Source organism: Salmo trutta, unplaced genomic scaffold, assembly GCF_901001165.1.
Source record: "Salmo trutta unplaced genomic scaffold, fSalTru1.1, whole genome shotgun sequence".
Lineage (NCBI taxonomy): Eukaryota > Metazoa > Chordata > Actinopteri > Salmoniformes > Salmonidae > Salmo > Salmo trutta.
The window spans coordinates 36,199-54,414 of NW_021822943.1; the positions used below are offsets into that span (position 1 = coordinate 36,199).

General features: G+C 47.5%; 1 long non-coding RNA gene and 1 pseudogene across 1 annotated transcript; both read left to right on the top strand.

The window, feature by feature from the left end:
• Positions 1-17,625, top strand: part of LOC115187506 (periostin-like) — a 51,432-nt pseudogene extending 33,807 nt beyond the window's left edge.
• On the top strand, positions 5,749-6,179 carry LOC115187505 (uncharacterized). Its single transcript, XR_003876080.1, has 2 exons — positions 5,749-6,003; positions 6,054-6,179. It is a non-coding gene; the product is annotated as an uncharacterized LOC115187505 (long non-coding RNA).
• Positions 17,626-18,216: the final 591 nt, after the last annotated feature.

Consider the following 18,216-nt stretch of genomic DNA (forward strand, 5'->3'; position numbering starts at 1 on the left):
TTAGTTATTTATGTTTGAAGTTCTAGCAGTGTCACATTTCTGAAATTCAGCGGGTTGGACGTCAGTCCTACGGCAGCCTTTTATGTTACTGTAGCGACCTGGCGATTTTGTCAAGGGGTTCGGATCTCTTGGCGTAATGGCTCAAGTGTCGGACAGAGGTTGTTCTGAGAGACAGAGGCTTATCCAGTAGTTTATCTTTCATGTGGAACGTTGACCTCTGTCTGTCCCATATGGAATATTGACCTTAGTCTCTTTCTATCTTCCATGTGGAATATTGACCTCTGTCCCTTTCTATCTTCCATGTGGAATATTGTCCTCTGTCCGTCCCATGTGGAATATTGTCCTCTGTCCGTCCCATGTGGAATATTGTCCTCTGTCCATCCCATGTGGAATATTGTTCTCTGTCCCTCCCATGTGGAATATTGTCCTCTGTCCGTCCCATGTGGAATATTGTTCTCTGTCCCTCCCATGTGGAATATTGTTCTCTGTCCCTCCCATGTGGAATATTGTCCTCTGTCCGTCCCATGTGGAATATTGTCCTCTGTCCGTCGCATGTGGAATATTGTCCTCTGTCCGTCCCATGTGGAATATTGTCCTCTGTCCGTCCCATGTGGAATATTGTTCTCTGTCCCTCTCATGTGGAATATTGACGTCTTGTTGATAAGGTAGCCTAATTGGTCTCTTGTTGATGAAGTAATTGGTCTCTTGTTGATGATGTAATTGAGCTGTCACTGTATCGTTACTAGAGAAGGAGAGTCCAGGCCAGTATCTGTCCTTTTGGGTCTGAGGCTAATCCAACGTGAGCCTGGCTCGCTGTATTAGGAAACAGCAATGTGTGGATAAGTAGTTTGGTGTTCGCTATTTAGGAGGTAAGAGGGATTGTCTACCTCCTGTTAAAGGGGCAATCTGCAGCTGCATCCACTTTTGGAATATTGAAATCATGATATAAAGCATACCCATTGATTCTTGAAGAATATAACTTAGAAATGCTTCATGAGCTTAGTTCAACTGTCGTATCCCATCAGAACCCAAAGTATAAACTTGTTTTAATCCAGTTGGTTTGTTGTTTAAACTACAAGTACTTATTTCAAATGCACTCAGAGAACTCTAGCTTTGGTTTTCTATCTGGTTGAGAGCTGTTCAGACAGCTGAGATTTGTAGAGGTCTATGTATCGGAAAAGTGTGTTCTGATTCCAGCTATCTCTGTGGGTTTTCCTTCCCTTAGTTGTGTTCTGATTCCAGCTATCTCTGTGGGTTGTCCTTCTCTGTATTGTGTTCTGATTCCAGCTATCTCTGTGGGTTGTCCTTCTCTGTATTGTGTTCTGATTCCAGCTATCTCCGTGGGTTGTGCTTCCCTTTACTGTGTTCTGATTCCAGCTATCTCCGTGGGTTGTCCTTCCCTTTATCAGTGTCCGGGATTATACCAGGGCTTACAGCCGCAAATTTAACTGTTTTTATAATAGGTGCTGGTCCTTATTAGTTATGTGTGCCTGTTGGTACATGGGTAGTCAATAGGGGTAGTCAGTAGGGGTAGTCAGTAGGGATAGACAGTAGGGGTAGTCAGTAGGGGTAGACAGTAGGGGTAGACAGTAGGGGTAGACACGAGGGGTAGACACTAGGGGTAGTCAGTAGGGGTAGACAGTAGGGGTAGTCAGTAGGGGTAGACATGAGGGGTAGTCAGTAAGGGTAGACAGTAGGGGTAGTCAGTAGGGGTAGACAGTAGGGGTAGACACGAGGGGTAGACAGTAGGGGTAGACAGTAGGGGTAGACAGTAGGGGTAGTCAGTAGGGGTAGACAGTAGGGGTAGACAGTAGGGGTAGTCAGTAGGGGTAGACAGTAGGGGTAGTCTGGAGGGGTAGACAGTAGGGGTAGACAGTAGGGGTAGTGTTTCAGGGTAGTCTGTATGGGTAGACAGTCGGGGTAGTGTTTCAGGGTAGTCTATATGGGTAGACATGAGTAACCTGTGGCTCAGTTGGTAGAGCATGGTGTTTGCAATGCCAGCATGGTGTGTGCAACGCCAGGGTTGTGGGTTCGATTCCCACAGGGGGCCAGTACAAACAACAACAAAAAAATGCATGAAATGTATGTATTCACTACTGTAAGTCGCTCTGGATAAGAGCGACTGCTAAATGACAAAAATGTAAATGCAAGAGTATGGTTTTATGGATTTCAACCTGTCTCTACTGAGTCCCTAATGAAGGATTTACACACACATAGAAGGGTGGAGGGAGGGTCAGAGTCGTTGATGCGAGCTCAGATCTGTTCGCCTTCAGCTGTTCAAGGCTCTAAATAAAAACTGACCTGTGCTGCAGCACTGAAATTCGCCAGGGAAGAAAATAGTGCCTCTTCACTCCAGAAATGTGGTAGTCCTTAGCTGATTGAAGGCTAGTCTAACCTCCCTGGGCAAGGTGGGACGTTTGCGTCCCACCTAGTCAACAGCCAGTGGAATCGCGTGGCGCGAAATACAAATACCTCAAATGCTATAACTTTCTCAAACGTATGACTATTTTACACCGTTTTAAAGACAAGACTCTCGTTAATCTAACCACATTGTCCCATTTCAAAAAGGCTTTACAGCAAAAGCAAAACATTAGATTATGTCAGGAGAGTACCCTGCCAAAAATAATCACACAGCCATTTTCAAAGCAAGCATATATAATTTGACACCCACCAAGTTTGGCCCTCACCAAACTCAGATTTACTATAAGAAAAATTGGATTACCTTTGCTGTTCTTCGTCAGAATGCACTCCCAGGACTTCTACTTCAACAACAAATGTTGTTTTGGATCCAAATAATCCATAGTTATATTCAAATAGCTCCGTTTTGTTCGTGCGTTCAGGTCAGTATCCGAAAGGGTGACGCGCGAGCACATTTCGTGACAAAAATGTCTAAATATTCCATTACTGTACTTCGAAGCATGTCAAACGCTGTTTAAAATCAATTTGTATGCTATTTTTCTCATAAAATAGCGATAATATTCCAACCCGGCGGATGTTGTATTCATTCAAAGGCTGAAAGAAAAACATTTTGAATTCTCATGAACGCGCATCTCCAGTGTCACTGTTTCCAGCCTGACCACTCACAAACAGAGCTGCTGTACTTCGCCCAGAGACTGCAGACACCCCATTACACTATCTGGCGCCTTCTGAGAGCCAATAGAAGCTTTAGAAAATGTCACGTTACAGCAGAGATGCTGTGTTTTCGATAGAGATGCCACAGAAGGAGAACAAATTGTCAGACAGGGCACTTCCTTTATGGAATCTTCTCAGGTTTTGGCCTGCCAAATGAGTTCTGTTATACTCACAGACACCATTCAAACAGCTTCAGAAACTTTACAGTGTTTTCTATCCAAATCTACTAATTATATGCATATTCTCATTTCTGGGCAAGAGTATTAACCAGTTTAAATCGGGTACGTTTATTATCCGGCCGTGCAAATACTGCCCCCTAGCACCAACAGGTTTTAAGTAACAATGCAGGGGTTCGTGGAGTTTTGGAAGGGAGAAGATATAAGGCTTCTTCACATGGGTAGCAGTGGGTTCTCACTCATACCATTCTTTATCAACCTTTTGTATTGATAAATGGTTGGTTTTTAATCAGTACATTTGTCACATTTCCAATGTATCTTTGCTGGGGTTATAGACCCTTCAGATGCTGAGGATTTAATAAATCTTTCTTCCTTTCCAGTGCCTGAAATCACCAAGGTGACCAGAGTGATCAAAGGAGAGCCGACCCTCACCAAGGTTACGAGACGCATCGAGGGAGTACCGTCCGTCACCAAGGTTACCAGGGTCATCGAGGGCAAACCCGCTATCACCAAGGTTACCAGAGTCGTCGAGGGCGAACCCGCAATCACCAAGGTTACCAGAGTCGTCGAGGGCGAACCCGCAATCACCAAGGTTACAAGAGTTGTCGAGGGTGAGCCTACCTTCAACAAGGTGAAGAGGGTAATCAAGGGAGAACCAAGCATTACCAAGGTTACCAGGGTCATCGAGGGCGAACCCGCTATCACCAAGGTTACCAGGGTCATCGAGGGCGAACCCGCTATCACCAAGGTTACCAGGGTCATCGAGGGCGAACCCGCTATCACCAAGGTTACCAGGGTCATCGAGGGCGAACCCGCTACCACCAAGGTTACCAGGGTCATCGAGGGCGAACCCGCTATCACCAAGGTTACCAGGGTCATCGAGGGCGAACCCGCTATCACCAAGGTTACCAGGGTCATCGAGGGCGAACCCGCTATCACCAAGGTTACCAGGGTCATCGAGGGCGAACCCGCTATCACCAAGGTTACCAGGGTCATCGAAGGAGTGCCTTCCATCACAAAGGTCACCAGGGTTATTGAGAGTAAGTTTCCATGTTTCCAAAATGGTTGATCTGGAATATTGGCACACAGCAAGGCCGTGGCTTAGGCTTGGGTTGGTCAATTTGTGTGTCACGATAGCATTTGAAAGGTTTGCTTAATAATAAGAAGCAAACAAAAGTTTGGGAATCACAGCTCTCTGACATCACATTGAGGGATAGTTGAATGTTAATATAACATTGACCTGCTGCTGGGTTGAGTTAGATTACAGTAGAAGACATAAAGAATTCTGTCCTGATCACAGCTCACCGTGGTTCCTCAGATGGAAGGCTGGACACTGAAGGAGACATCAACAAGATGCTTGAAGAAGGTCAGTAAAGATTTGCGACTTTAATCCTTCAGATGTTGTCCCAGAGGATAGATTTTATAACCTCTGGTCTACCACAGGCAACTACAGGATCTGTGATGACTTTTCCATGTTTAGATCCAATGATTAGACGTGTCCAAGGTTGAGAAGTTTCTGGAGAGTGAGGTTCATACTCTCCAGGAGGAGGAGAATCAAGAACCTTACAGAGGGAGATTAGTCTGTCGGAGACGTAAACAAACAAACAAACGACTGACAACCGCACGTATATATAGGTCACCCAACATGGCTGCTTTCCTATCGCCCTCTCTCTATAACCAGCATCCCATAATATGGGGACTGATACTGTTCCTGTGTGACATTTTTTTTTTTTGTAGGACTGTGAATATTTAGCCTGGCAAAATTATTGATAGGGAAACAAATTTAGATGGAAATAAAATTATTATTAATTAAGTTATTAAATCTATTATTATTCTTGACCTCAAAATACTCCAAAGTACCGTTAATAACACTCACACACCTACAATTGAACCCTACATTATATAACACTATTTGACAAATCAGATATCCGTATGGATCCTAAACCCTGACAACAAAGCAGTAAACCCAATCCAAAGTGAAGACAAAAAAAGATGGATGGTATTCTCTGCAGTGTGTACTGGCTGTGAGGTAACCTGCTGTAACGGCTGTCGAAAGGATCGGACCAAAGCACAGCGTGTTGAGTGCTCATGATGATAATTTATAATAAATGAAAATACTGAAGCAAAATAACAAAACGAAAAAACAACAGCGCACAGTTCTGTCAGGTACAGAGAATAAACAGAAAATAACTGCCCACAAACGCAGGTGGAAAAAAACCCTACTTAAATATGATCTCCAATTAGAGACAATGAGGACCAGCTGCCTCTAATTGGAGATCATCCCAAAAAAAGCAACATAGAAATAGAAACCTAGAACTTAAACATAGAAATAGAAAACATAGAAAAAACACAAAACACCCCCTGTCACGCCCTGACCTACTCTACCATAGAAAATAATATCTTACTATGGTCAGGACGTGACACCTGCATGAGTCACCAGCCTAGATGGATGGTATTCTCTGCAGTGTGTACTGGCTGTGAGGTGACCTGCCTTGATGGATGGTATTCTCTGCAGTGTGTACTGGCTGTGAGGTGACCTGCATGTGTCAGTAGCCTTGATGGATGGTATTCTCTGCAGTGTGTACTGGCTGTGAGGTGACCTGCCTAGATGGATGGTATTCTCTGCAGTGTGTACTGGCTGTGAGGTGACCTGCATAGATGGATGGTATTCTCTGCAGTGTGTACTGGCTGTGAGGTGACCTGCATAGATGGATGGTATTCTCTGCAGTGTGTACTGGCTGTGAGGTGACCTGCATGTGTCAGTAGCCTAGACCATTCAGGGCTAATGTATAATTCTTGCTCTTTGTAGCTAAGAGCAGAAGACTTATTCACAAAGGAATAGTGTCCTTTAAAGTAACTTCCCAGCAAAAATCTCACTTTTAAAAGTTCATATTCAGGCTAGGTGTCCCGCTAGCGGAGCCGACAACATCCGGTGAAATTGGAGGGCGTGCAATTCAAATCAAATGTTATTTGTCACATACACATGGTTAGCAGATGTTAATGCGAGTGTAGTGAAATGCTTGTGCTTCTAGTTCTGACCATGCAGTAATATCTAACAAGTAATCTAACAATTTCACAACAACTACCTTATACACACAAGTGTAAAGGATGAATAAGAATATGTATATAAAAATATATGGATGAGCGATGGCCGAACGGCATAGGCAAGAAGCAGTAGATGGTATAGAGTACAGTATAAATAAATAATCGTAATATTAAACATTCATGAACATACAAGTGTCTTATATAATTTAAAAGCTTAACTTCTTGGTAATCTAACTGCGTTTTCAGATTTCAAAAAGGCTTCACGGTGAAAGCATACCATGCGATTGTCTGAGGACGGCGCCCCACAACATATTTTTCAACCAGCACAAAATCACAAATAGCGATTTACTTCTTCGGGCTAGGGGGCAGTATTCGGAAGTTTGGATGAATGAGGTGCCCAAAGTAAACTGCCTGTTACTCAGGCCCAGAAGCTAGGATATGCATAGAATTGGTAGTATTGGATAGGAAACACTCTAAAGTTTCCAAAATGTTACAATAATGTATGTGAGTATAACAGAACTGATATGGCATGCAAAAATCCGAGGACAATCCATCCAGAATGTTTTTTTTTTTCAGCTCACCCTTGATTACTATGGCTGTCAATGGGAATATAAAAGGAAGTCCTCCCAGGTTGCAGTTCCTAGGGCTTCCAAATCAAAATCAAATCAAATTTATTTATATAGCCCTTCGTACATCAGCTGATATCTCAAAGTGCTGTACAGAAACCCAGCCTAAAACCCCAAACAGCAAGCAATGCATGTGAAAGAAGCACGGTGGCTAGAAAAACTCCCTAGGAAAAACTCCCTAGAGAGGCCAAAACCTAGGAAGAAACCTAGAGAGGAACCAGGCTATGAGGGGTGGACAGTCCTCTTCTGGCTGTGCCGGGTGGATATTATAACAGAACATGGTCAAGATGTTAAAATGTTCATAAATGACCAGCATGGTCAAATAATAATAATCATAGTAGTTGTCGAGGGTGCAACAAGTCAGCAACTCAAGAGTAAGTGTCAGTTGGCTTTTTCGTAGCCGATCTTTGAGAGTATCTCTACCGCTCCTGCTGTCTCTAGAGAGTTGAGAACAGCAAGTCGGGGACAGGTAGCACGTCCGGTGAACAGGTCAGGGTTCCATAGCCGCAGGCAGAACAGTTGAAACTGGAGCAGCAGCACGGCCAGGTGGACTGGGGACAGCAAGGAGTCGTCATGCCAGGTAGTCCTGAGGCATGGTCCTAGGGCTCAGGTCCTCCGAGAGAAAGAAAGAAAGAGAGAAAGAGAGAATTAGAGAGAGCATATTTAAATTCACACAGGACACCGGATAAGACAAGAGAAATACTCCAGATGTAACAGACTGACCCTAGCCCCCCGACACATAAACTACTGCAGCATAAATACTGGAGGCTGAGACAGGAGGGATCAGAAGACACTGTGGCCCCATCCGATGATACCCCCGGACAGGGCTAAACAGGCAGGATATAACCCCACCCACATTCCCAGAGCACAGCCCCCACACCACTAGAGGGATGTCTCCAACCACCAACTTACCGTCCTAAGACAAGGCTGAGTATAGCCCACAAAGATCTCCGCCACGGCACAACCCACATTGTCCGATTTCAAAAAGGCTTTACAGCGAAAGCAAAACATTAGATTATGTTATGAGAGTACATAGCCACAAATAATCACACAGCCATTTTCCAATCAAGCATATATGTTACATAAACCCAAAACACAGCTAAATGAAGCACTAACCTTTGATGATCTTCATCAGATGACACTCCTAGGACATTATGTTATACAATACATGCATGTATTTTTCAATCAAGGTCATATTTATATCCAAAAACCGCTTTTTACATTGGCAAGTGATGTTCAGAACATGCATTCCCACCCAAAACGTCCGGTGAATTACCTAAATTACTCACCATAAACGTTGACAAAATACATAACAATTATTTTAAGAATTATAGATACAGAACTCCTTTATGCAATCGCTATGCCAGATTTTAAAATAGTTTTTCAGCGAAAGCACATTTTGCAATATTCTGAGTACATAGCTCAGCCATCACGGCTAGCTATTTTGACACCCGCCAACTTCGGGGCTCACTAAACTCAGAATTACTAATAGAAAAATGGTATTACCTTTGCTGAGCTTCGTCAGAATGCACTCCCAGGACTGCTACTTCCACAAGAAATGTTGTTTTGTTCCAAATAATCCATAGTTATGTCCAAATACCTCCGTTTTGTTCGTGCGTTCGGGGTCACTATCCAAAGGGTAACGCGCGAGCGCATTTCGAGACAAAAAATTAAAAATGTTCCTTTACCATACTTAGAAGCATATCAAACGCTGTTTAAAATCAAATTTTATGGTATTTTTCTTGTAAAATAGCGATAATATTCCAAACCGGACAATAGTGTATTCATTCAAAGAGGGAAAGAAAAAACAGCGTGGTCTCGTGAACGCGCATCTCCAATCTCTTAGTCACTAGGCAGACCACTGACAAACTGTGCTACCATACTCTGCCCAGAGACAGGAGACTCCTCAATCTACTTTCTGACGGCTTTAGAGAGCCAATAGAAGCCTTAGAAAGTGCAACATAACCCAGAGATACTGTAGTTTCGAAAGGGACTAGAAAGAAGAACTACAAATTGTCATACAGGCCACTTCCTGCTTGAAATTTTCTCTGGTTTTTGCCTGCCATATGAGTTATGTTATACTCACAGACATTCAAACAGTTTTAGAAACTTCAGAGTGTTTTCTATCCAAATCTACTAATAATGTGCATATTCTCATTTCTGGGAAAGAGTAGTAACCAGTTTAAATCGGGTACGTTTTTTATCCGGCCGTGAAAATATTGCCCCCTAGCCCAGACAGGTTAACAGTTTTAGAAAATTCAAAGTATTTTCTATCCAATGCTACCAATTATGTGCATATCCTAGCTTCTGGGCCTGAGTAAAAGGCAGTTTACTTTTGGGCACGTTAGTCAGGCGGAAATTCAGGAAACTAGACCCTATCCCTAAGAAGGTTTACTCATATCCAAATAATGTTTTTTTTGTCCTATACTCATATTTGTGGCCAAAACATAAATTGGAGATCATTTTTTTCCCAAAAACTCCCAACTTAAACTTGTATCTCAAACACTATTTACCCCCTTTTGACCAAAGTCCTATGCCAATTGGGATTCCATCCATGTCTATACAGACATGCTATTGGCCCAAAAGAAACAAATCATTTATCAAAGCTCTATTTTTCAACATTCTGTTGTAGTCCATATTCTGTTGTAGTCCATATTCTGTTGTAGTCCATATTCTGTTGTAGTCCATATGCTGCTCTAGTCCATGTTCTGTTGTAGTCCCATGTTCTGTTGTAGTCCCATGTTCTGTTGTAGTCCCATGTTCTGTTGTAGTCCATATTCTGTTGTAGTCCATATTCAGTTTTGTCAATTAGTTTGAGAGAGAACACATATGAATGTGAAACATGGTGGTTTGTGGGTATGTGTCTGTCCATCATCAGTCTGTCTGTCTGCAATGATGGGTTATGGTGCCTAGTGTGAATTGTGAATGGATTGGTCCACTTCTGTAAGGGTGAAGTGTGTGTGTTTGTGCATGCATCCAGGTGTTTGTGTCTGTGTGTTACTGGTGGTGGAGTAGGAGGCATAGCCGGGTGTGTACTGTGTCTGTCAGTCTGTTTCTCTGGTCAGTATATGTTGTTAAGTCATTAAATGACTACGACATCCCTCCACTCCTCTCTGCTGCTGCTCTTAAGGTGGAACCGGACACACAACGGTCACCAAGATCGTCGAGCCTCACATCATTGAGGGTAGGGCCACCTTAAATGAACTCTCTTCTATCTAGATAGAATATCTTGTTGTTAATGCTCAGTACTACCTCCCCCTGATTCGGGGAGACCATCGATGTCCCCTTCAGTGCTGCAGATCTGAAGAAAGACGGACACAGGTGAACCAAAATGGAACAGGTTCCATGTTGGATTGTTAGGTGGAGTCATTTTTACCAACAACTACCAGGGTCGAGGGTATAGGACCAGGGTCACGGGTATAGGACCAGGGTCACGGGTATAGGACCAGGGTCGAGGGTATAGGACCAGGGTCGAGGGTATAGGACCAGGGTCGAGGGTATAGGACCAGGGTCGAGGGTATAGGACCAGGGTCGAGGGTATAGGACCAGGGTCGAGGGTATAGGACCAGGGTCGCGGGTATAGGACCAGGGTCGAGGGTATAGGACCAGGGTCGAGGGTATAGGACCAGGGTCGCGGGTATAGGACCAGGGTCGCGGGTATAGGACCAGGGTCGCGGGTATAGGACCAGGGTCGAGGGTATAGGACCAGGGTCGAGGGTATAGGACCAGGGTCGCGGGTATAGGACCAGGGTCGCGGGTATAGGACCAGGGTCGAGGGTATAGGACCAGGGTCGAGGGTATAGGACCAGGGTCGAGGGTATAGGACCAGGGTCGAGGGTATAGGACCAGGGTCGAGGGTATAGGACCAGGGTCGCGGGTATAGGACCAGGGTCGTGGGTATAGGACCAGGGTCGCGGGTATAGGACCAGGGTCGAGGGTATAGGACCAGGGTCGCGGGTATAGGACCAGGACTAGGGTATAGGACCAGGACTAGGGTATAGGACCAGGACTAGGGTATAGAACCAGGACTAGGATATAGGAGCAGGACTAGGGAGCTGTGTTCTACAGTGTGAAACTGTAGCTGTGGATCCATGCATCCGCCGTTTTGTGTCTAACAGCTCCAGTTTCCTTCCACAGGCCCGGAATTCTCTAAGATCACCACCATCCACGGTAACCCGGAAATGATCGACCAAGAGTCAGAGAGGATCACCAAACTAATCCAAGGTCAGAACCTACAATCTTTCAAGTTGAAGTCCTAATTAAGATAACGCAATTTTCAGACCTGAAGACAAGTTGTCTCTGTTAAAACCTGTTAGGGATAGGGGGCAGTATTTTCTCGTCCGGATAAAAAACGTACTCGATTTAATCTGGTTACTACTCCTGCCCATAAACTAGAATATGCATATAATTAGTATATTTGGATAGAAAACACTCTAAAGTTTCTAAAACTGTTTGAATGGTGTCTGTGAGTATAACAGAACTCATATGGCAGGCCAAAACCTGAGAAGATTCTATACAGGAAGTGCCCTGTCTGACCATTTCTTGTCCTTCTGTGGCATCTCCATCGAAAATACAGCATCTCTGCTGTAACGTGACATTTTCTAAGGCTTCCATTGGCTCTAGGAAGGCGCCAGATAGTGGAATGAGAGCTCTCCAGTCTCTGGGCGAAAAACAGCAGGGGTTTTTGTGAGTGGGAACAATGACACTGAGGCGCTCGTGCACGAGACGAGTCCATTTTTTTCTTTCACTGTTTGAACGGATACAACGTCTCCCGGTTGGAATATTATCACTATTTTACGAGAAAAATCGCATAAAAATGTATTTTAAAAGCACCTTCCCCTAATTTAAACAGACAAGCATGCACGTGTAAACGTTCGTCGCCTGGTGACGAGGAAGCGGACCAAAACGCAGCTGGGAGCGAACACATGTTTATTCAACACACTGGAATTAAACATGTACACAAGAATCAAGAAAAATGCCGATACGTTACGTGCTCAAACAAAGAGACAACACCCCACAAACAGCGTGGGGAAAACAGCAACTTAAATGTGATCCCAATCAGAGACAATTAGCGACAGCTGTCTCTGATTGGGAATGGACAGAACCCAACATAGAAATAACCCACCTAGAGCCTACACAAGGCTAAAACGTAAACAAAACACAAACCAAGGAAAATACCTAACATGACACACCCTGACCCAATATACCCGAGTTCACCTGGTCAGGGCGTGACAGAACCCCCCCCAACGGTGCGTACTCCCGGCGCACCAAACTTAAGTCTATTAGGGGGGGGACCCGGGTGGGCGCCTCACCCTCGGTGGAGGCTCTGGCCCCGGGCGTGTTCTTTCCCCCGCCTTCACCTTAACCCTACCCCTCTGGCCCGGACTGGACCACTGTGGAGCGGCATGCTCAGGCTCCGGAGCGGAGCCGTCGACCGGAACAGGATTGGGCACCGGTGGACCGGACACGGGCCGTGCCGGACTGTGGACACGCACCGTGTGCTTGGTGCGGGGAACAGGAACGGGCCGGACAGGACTGGGGACACGCACCGTGGGCTTGGTGCGGGGAACAGGGACGGGCCGGACAGGACTGTGGACACGCACCGTGGGCTTGGTGCGGGGAACAGGTATGGGCCGGACAGGACTGGGGACACGCACCACTAACCTGGTGCGGGGAGCAGGGACGGGCCGGACAGGACTGGGGACACGCACCACTAACCTGGTGCGGGGAGCAGGAACGGGCCGGACAGGACTGGGGACACGCACCACTAACCTGGTGCGGGGAGCAGGGACGGGCCGGACAGGACAGGACTGGGGACACGCACCACTGACTTTGTGCGGGAGCAGGGACGGGCCGGACAGGACAGGACTGGGGACACGCACCACTGACTTGGTGCGGGGAGCAGGGACGGGCCGGACAGGACAGGACTGGGGACACGCACCACTGACTTGGTGCGAGGAGCAGGGACGGGCCGGACAGGACTGGGGACACGCACCACTGACTTGGTGCGGGGAGCAGGAACGGGCCGGGCCGGACTGGGGACACGCACCACTAACCTGGTGCGGGGAGCAGGGACGGGCCGGACAGGACTGGGGACACGCACCACTAACCTGGTGCGGGGAGCAGGGACGGGCCGGACAGGACTGGGGACACGCACCACTAACCTGGTGCGGGGAGCAGGGACGGGCCGGACAGGACTGGGGACAAGCACCACTAACCTGGTGCGGGGAGCAGGGATGGGCCGGACAGGACTGGGGACACGCACCACTAACCTGGTGCGGGGAGCAGGGACGGGCCGGACAGGACTGGGGACACGCACCACTAACCTGGTGCGGGGAGCAGGGACGGGCCGGACAGGACTGGGGACACGCACCACTAACCTGGTGCGGGGAGCAGGGACGGGCCGGACAGGACTGGGGACACGCACCACTAACCTGGTGCGGGGAGCAGGGACGGGCCGGACAGGACTGGGGACACGCACCACTAACCTGGTGCGGGGAGCAGGGACGGGCCGGACAGGACTGGGGACACGCACCACTAACCTGGTGCGGGGAGCAGGAACGGGCCAGACAGGACTGTGAACACGTACTGGTGACCTGAAGCGTGGAGCCGGTTTAGCCACTAGTCCTGGCTGGATGCCCATCCTTGCACGGCATGTGCTGGGCATGTCCACCGGACGCACCGGGCTGTGCGGGCGCACAGGCGACTCAGCGCGCAACTCCGCTTCCCATGGCTTGGTGCGGGGAGCAGGGACGGGCCGGGCAGGACTGTGGACACGCACCGTGGGCTTGGTGCGGGGAACAGGAACGGGCCAGACAGGACTGTGAACACGCACTGGTGACCTGAAGCGTGGAGCCGGTTTAGCCACTCGTCCTGGCTGGATGCCCATCCTTGCACGGCATGTGCTGGGCATGTCCACCGGACGCACCGGGCTGTGCGGGCGCACTGGCGACACAGCGCGCAACTCCGCATACCATGGCTCCTCCTCCAGATCTTCCCTCTGCAGGTCCTCAATCAACTGCCTCATCTCCGTCTCTTCCTCCGCCGTCATCCCCCACGAGAGCAGTGGTCTGGGCTCTTCCTCTGCCCTTCCGGACCACCCCATTAGCCCCCCCAAAAAAATTTCTTTGGGGTGTTTTCCGGGCCTCCTCGACCGCCGCCTGCTACTTCCGTCTACCGGCTGGCTTTACCTCCTCGACCTGGGAATCCGTCCGCCAGGGTCCTTTCCCCGACATGATCTCCTCCCAGGTCCAGAACTCCTTCCCCTCGCGAGCCCATCTCTCGCGCTCCTTTTCCTCCTGCTGCTTGGTCCTGGTTCGGTGGGGTGTTCTGTAACGTTCGTCGCCTGGTGACGAGGAAGCGGACCAAAACGCAGCTGGGAGCGAACACATGTTTATTCAACACACTGGAATTAAACATGTACACAAGAATCAAGAAAAATGCTGATACGTTACGTGCTCAAACAAAGAGACAACACCCCACAAACAGCGTGGGGAAAACAGCAACTTAAATGTGATCCCAATCAGAGACAATTAGCGACAGCTGTCTCTGATTGGGAATCGACAGAACCCAACATAGAATAACCCACCTAGAGCCTACACAAGGCTAAAACGTAATCAAACACAAACCAAGGAAAAATACCTAACATGACACACCCTGACCCAATATACCCGAGTTCACCTGGTCAGGGCGTGACAGCACGCAATAACAGTTAGGAAGGATATCCTCCCTGCTTAGTGTTGCAAATGGCTTTTGCTTCAGAAACATGCATATTTTGCAACACAGAAAGGTATCAGGAAAGCCATTTTACAAAGTGTCTTGCATAAGGTATAGATTATGTTTAGGCTGCATGTTCCATTTGAGTGATGGTTTGTTATCTCTCTCTCTCTCTCCCTCTCTCTCTCTCTCTCTCTCTCTCTCCCTCTCTCTCTCCCTCTCTCCCTCTCTCTCTCCCTCCCTCCCTCCCCTCCAGGTGGAGGTAGTATGAGGGCCCCTGCCAAAAGAGCTCCTGGTAACTACAGAGACTTTACATTTACATTTTAGTCATTTAGCAGACGCTCTTATCCAGAGCGACTTACAGTAGTGAATGCATACATTTCATACATTTTTTTTTAATTATTATTTTTTTTTCCTGTGCTGACAAGACACACACATACACACACCACACATCAGTGAAATTACAACTCATTCATCAACAGGTTTGTCAACAGCCCTACTTATTAACACTGATGATCAAAACAAGCTGTCAAATGATTGGTGTCAGCACTGTAAAACAATATGCAAGCAGTCACCAAGTCACCAACTCAACAATATGCAGACAGTCACCAAGTCTACCGATCAAATATCTGTTATCGTTGGAAACCCCTAACCTGTGGTTTTTACTGGTGGTCTCTACCTCTCTATCTCTGTCTCTCTCTTTTTATTATTGTCATACTGTTATTTTCCTTTCCATCTCTCCTTCCTGTTCCACCACTTTCCCTCTGTCTGTCCATCTCTCCTTCCTGTTCCACTACTTTCCCTCTGTCTTTCCCTCTCTCCTTCCTGTTCCACCACTTTCCCTCTGTCTGTCCATCTCTCCTTCCTGTTCCACTACTCTCCCTCTGTCTGTCCATCTCTCCTTCCTGTTCCACTACTTTCCCTCTGTCTTTCCCTCTCTCCTTCCTGTTCCACCACTTTCCCTCTGTCTGTCCATCTCTCCTTCCTGTTCCACTACTTTCCCTCTGTCTTTCCCTCTCTCCTTCCTGTTCCACCACTTTCCCTCTGTCTGTCCATCTCTCCTTCCTGTTCCAATACTTTCCCTCTGTCTGTCCATCTCTCCTTCCTGTTCCACTACTTTCCCTCTGTCTGTCCCTCTCTCCTTCCTGTTCCACTACTTTCCCTCTGTCTTTCCCTCTCTCCTTCCTGTTCCACTACTTTCCCTCTGTCTGTCCCTCTCTCCTTCCTGTTCCACTACTTTCCCTCTGTCTGTCCCTCTCTCCTTCCTGTTCCACTACTTTCCCTCTGTCTTTCCCTCTCTTCTTCCTGTTCCACCACTTTCCCTCTGTCTGTCCATCTCTCCTTCCTGTTCCAATACTTTCCCTCTGTCTTTCCCTCTCTCCTTCCTGTTCCACCACTTTCCCTCTGTCTGTCCCTCTCTCCTTCCTGTTCCACCACTTTCCCTCTGTCTGTCCCTCTCTTCTTCCTGTTCCACTACTCTCCCTCTGTCTGTCCATCTCTCCTTCCTGTTCCACTACTCTCCCTCTGTCTGTCCCTCTCTCCTTCCTGTTCCACTACTCTCCCTCTGTCTGTCCATCTCTTCTTCCTGTTCCACTACTTTCCCTCTGTCTGTCCATCTCTCCTTCCTGTTCCACTACTTTCCCTCTGTCTGTCCATCTCTCCTTCCTGTTCCAATACTTTCCCTCTGTCTGTCCATCTCTCCTTCCTGTTCCACTACTTTCCCTCTGTCTGTCCATCTCTCCTTCCTGTTCCAATACTTTCCCTCTGTCTGTCCATCTCTCCTTCCTGTTCCACTACTTTCCCTCTGTCTGTCCCTCTCTCCTTCCTGTTCCACTACTTTCCCTCTGTCTTTCCCTCTCTCCTTCCTGTTCCAATACTTCCCTCTGTCTGTCCCTCTCTCCTTCCTGTTCCACTACTTTCCCTCTGTCTTTCCCTCTCTCCTTCCTGTTCCACTACTTTCCCTCTGTCTGTCCCTCTCTTCTTCCTGTTCCACTACTCTCCCTCTGTCTGTCCATCTCTCCTTCCTGTTCCACTACTCTCCCTCTGTCTGTCCCTCTCTCCTTCCTGTTCCACTACTCTCCCTCTGTCTGTCCATCTCTCCTTCCTGTTCCACTACTTTCCCTCTGTCTGTCCCTCTCTCCTTCCTGTTCCACCACTTTCCCTCTGTCTGTCCCTCTCTCCTTCCTGTTCCACTACTCTCCCTCTGTCTGTCCATCTCTCCTTCCTGTTCCACTACTTTCCCTCTGTCTGTCCCTCTCTCCTTCCTGTTCCACCACTTTCCCTCTGTCTGTCCATCTCTCCTTCCTGTTCCACTACTTTCCCTCTGTCTTTCCCTCTCTCCTTCCTGTTCCACCACTTCCCTCTGTCTGTCCATCTCTCCTTCCTGTTCCACTACTTTCCCTCTGTCTGTCCATCTCTCCTTCCTGTTCCACTACTTTCCCTCTGTCTGTCCCTCTCTCCTTCCTGTTCCACTACTTTCCCTCTGTCTGTCCCTCTCTCCTTCCTGTTCCACTACTTTCCCTCTGTCTTTCCCTCTCTCCTTCCTGTTCCAATACTTTCCCTCTGTCTGTCCATCTCTCCTTCCTGTTCCCTACTCTCCCTCTGTCTGTCCATCTCTTCTTCCTGTTCCACTACTTTCCCTCTGTCTGTCCATCTCTTCTTCCTGTTCCCACCACTTTCCCTCTGTCTGTCCCTCTCTCCTTCCTGTTCCACTACTCTCCCTCTGTCTGTCCTCTCTTCTTCCTGTTCCACTACTTTCCCTCTGTCTGTCCATCTCTTCTTCCTGTTCCACCACTTTCCCTCTGTCTGTCCATCTCTCCTTCCTGTTCCACTACTTTCCCTCTGTCTGTCCATCTCTTCTTCTTGTTCCTCCACTTTCCCTCTGTCTGTTCATCTCTTTCTCTACAGTCGGTGTAAGGAGAGGAAGGTAAGGCTGGTAAGACGCCACAACAACCAAAAGTCGCATCCAGCCAAGACCAGTCCATACCAGTCCAGGCCTGACCAATCCAGACCATTAAAGACCAGTCCAAACCAGTAAAACCAAACCAGTAAAGACCAGTCCAGACCAGCCAAACCAGTCCAAGCCAGCCAAGACCAATCCAGACCATTACAGTCCAGTCCAAACCAGTAAAACCAAACCAGTAAAGACCAGTCCCAGACCAGCCAAAACCAGTCCAAGCCAGCTAAGACCAATCCAGACCATTTAAAAGACCAGTAAAAAACCGGAAATGACCAGTCTAGACCAGACTAGCCCTGCAGGAATATCTTTCCAGATCGCCATAGAGACACCGCAAGGAGCTCGTCAAGATACACAGCAACACAAAAAAAAACACTTTCTAAGTTCCCTTGATGGGAAACAAAAGGACGAACCCATGTGGAACATCCATAACAATCAAGTAAGCGCCCTGGCGAGCAAAAGTGGTTGAACATTTTTGGGAAATATGCATTTTTATGGTTGAAAAGAAGTTGAAATTACATATTTTCAACCAATTTTGCTCACTGGGCAGCGGTGAACAATAAAA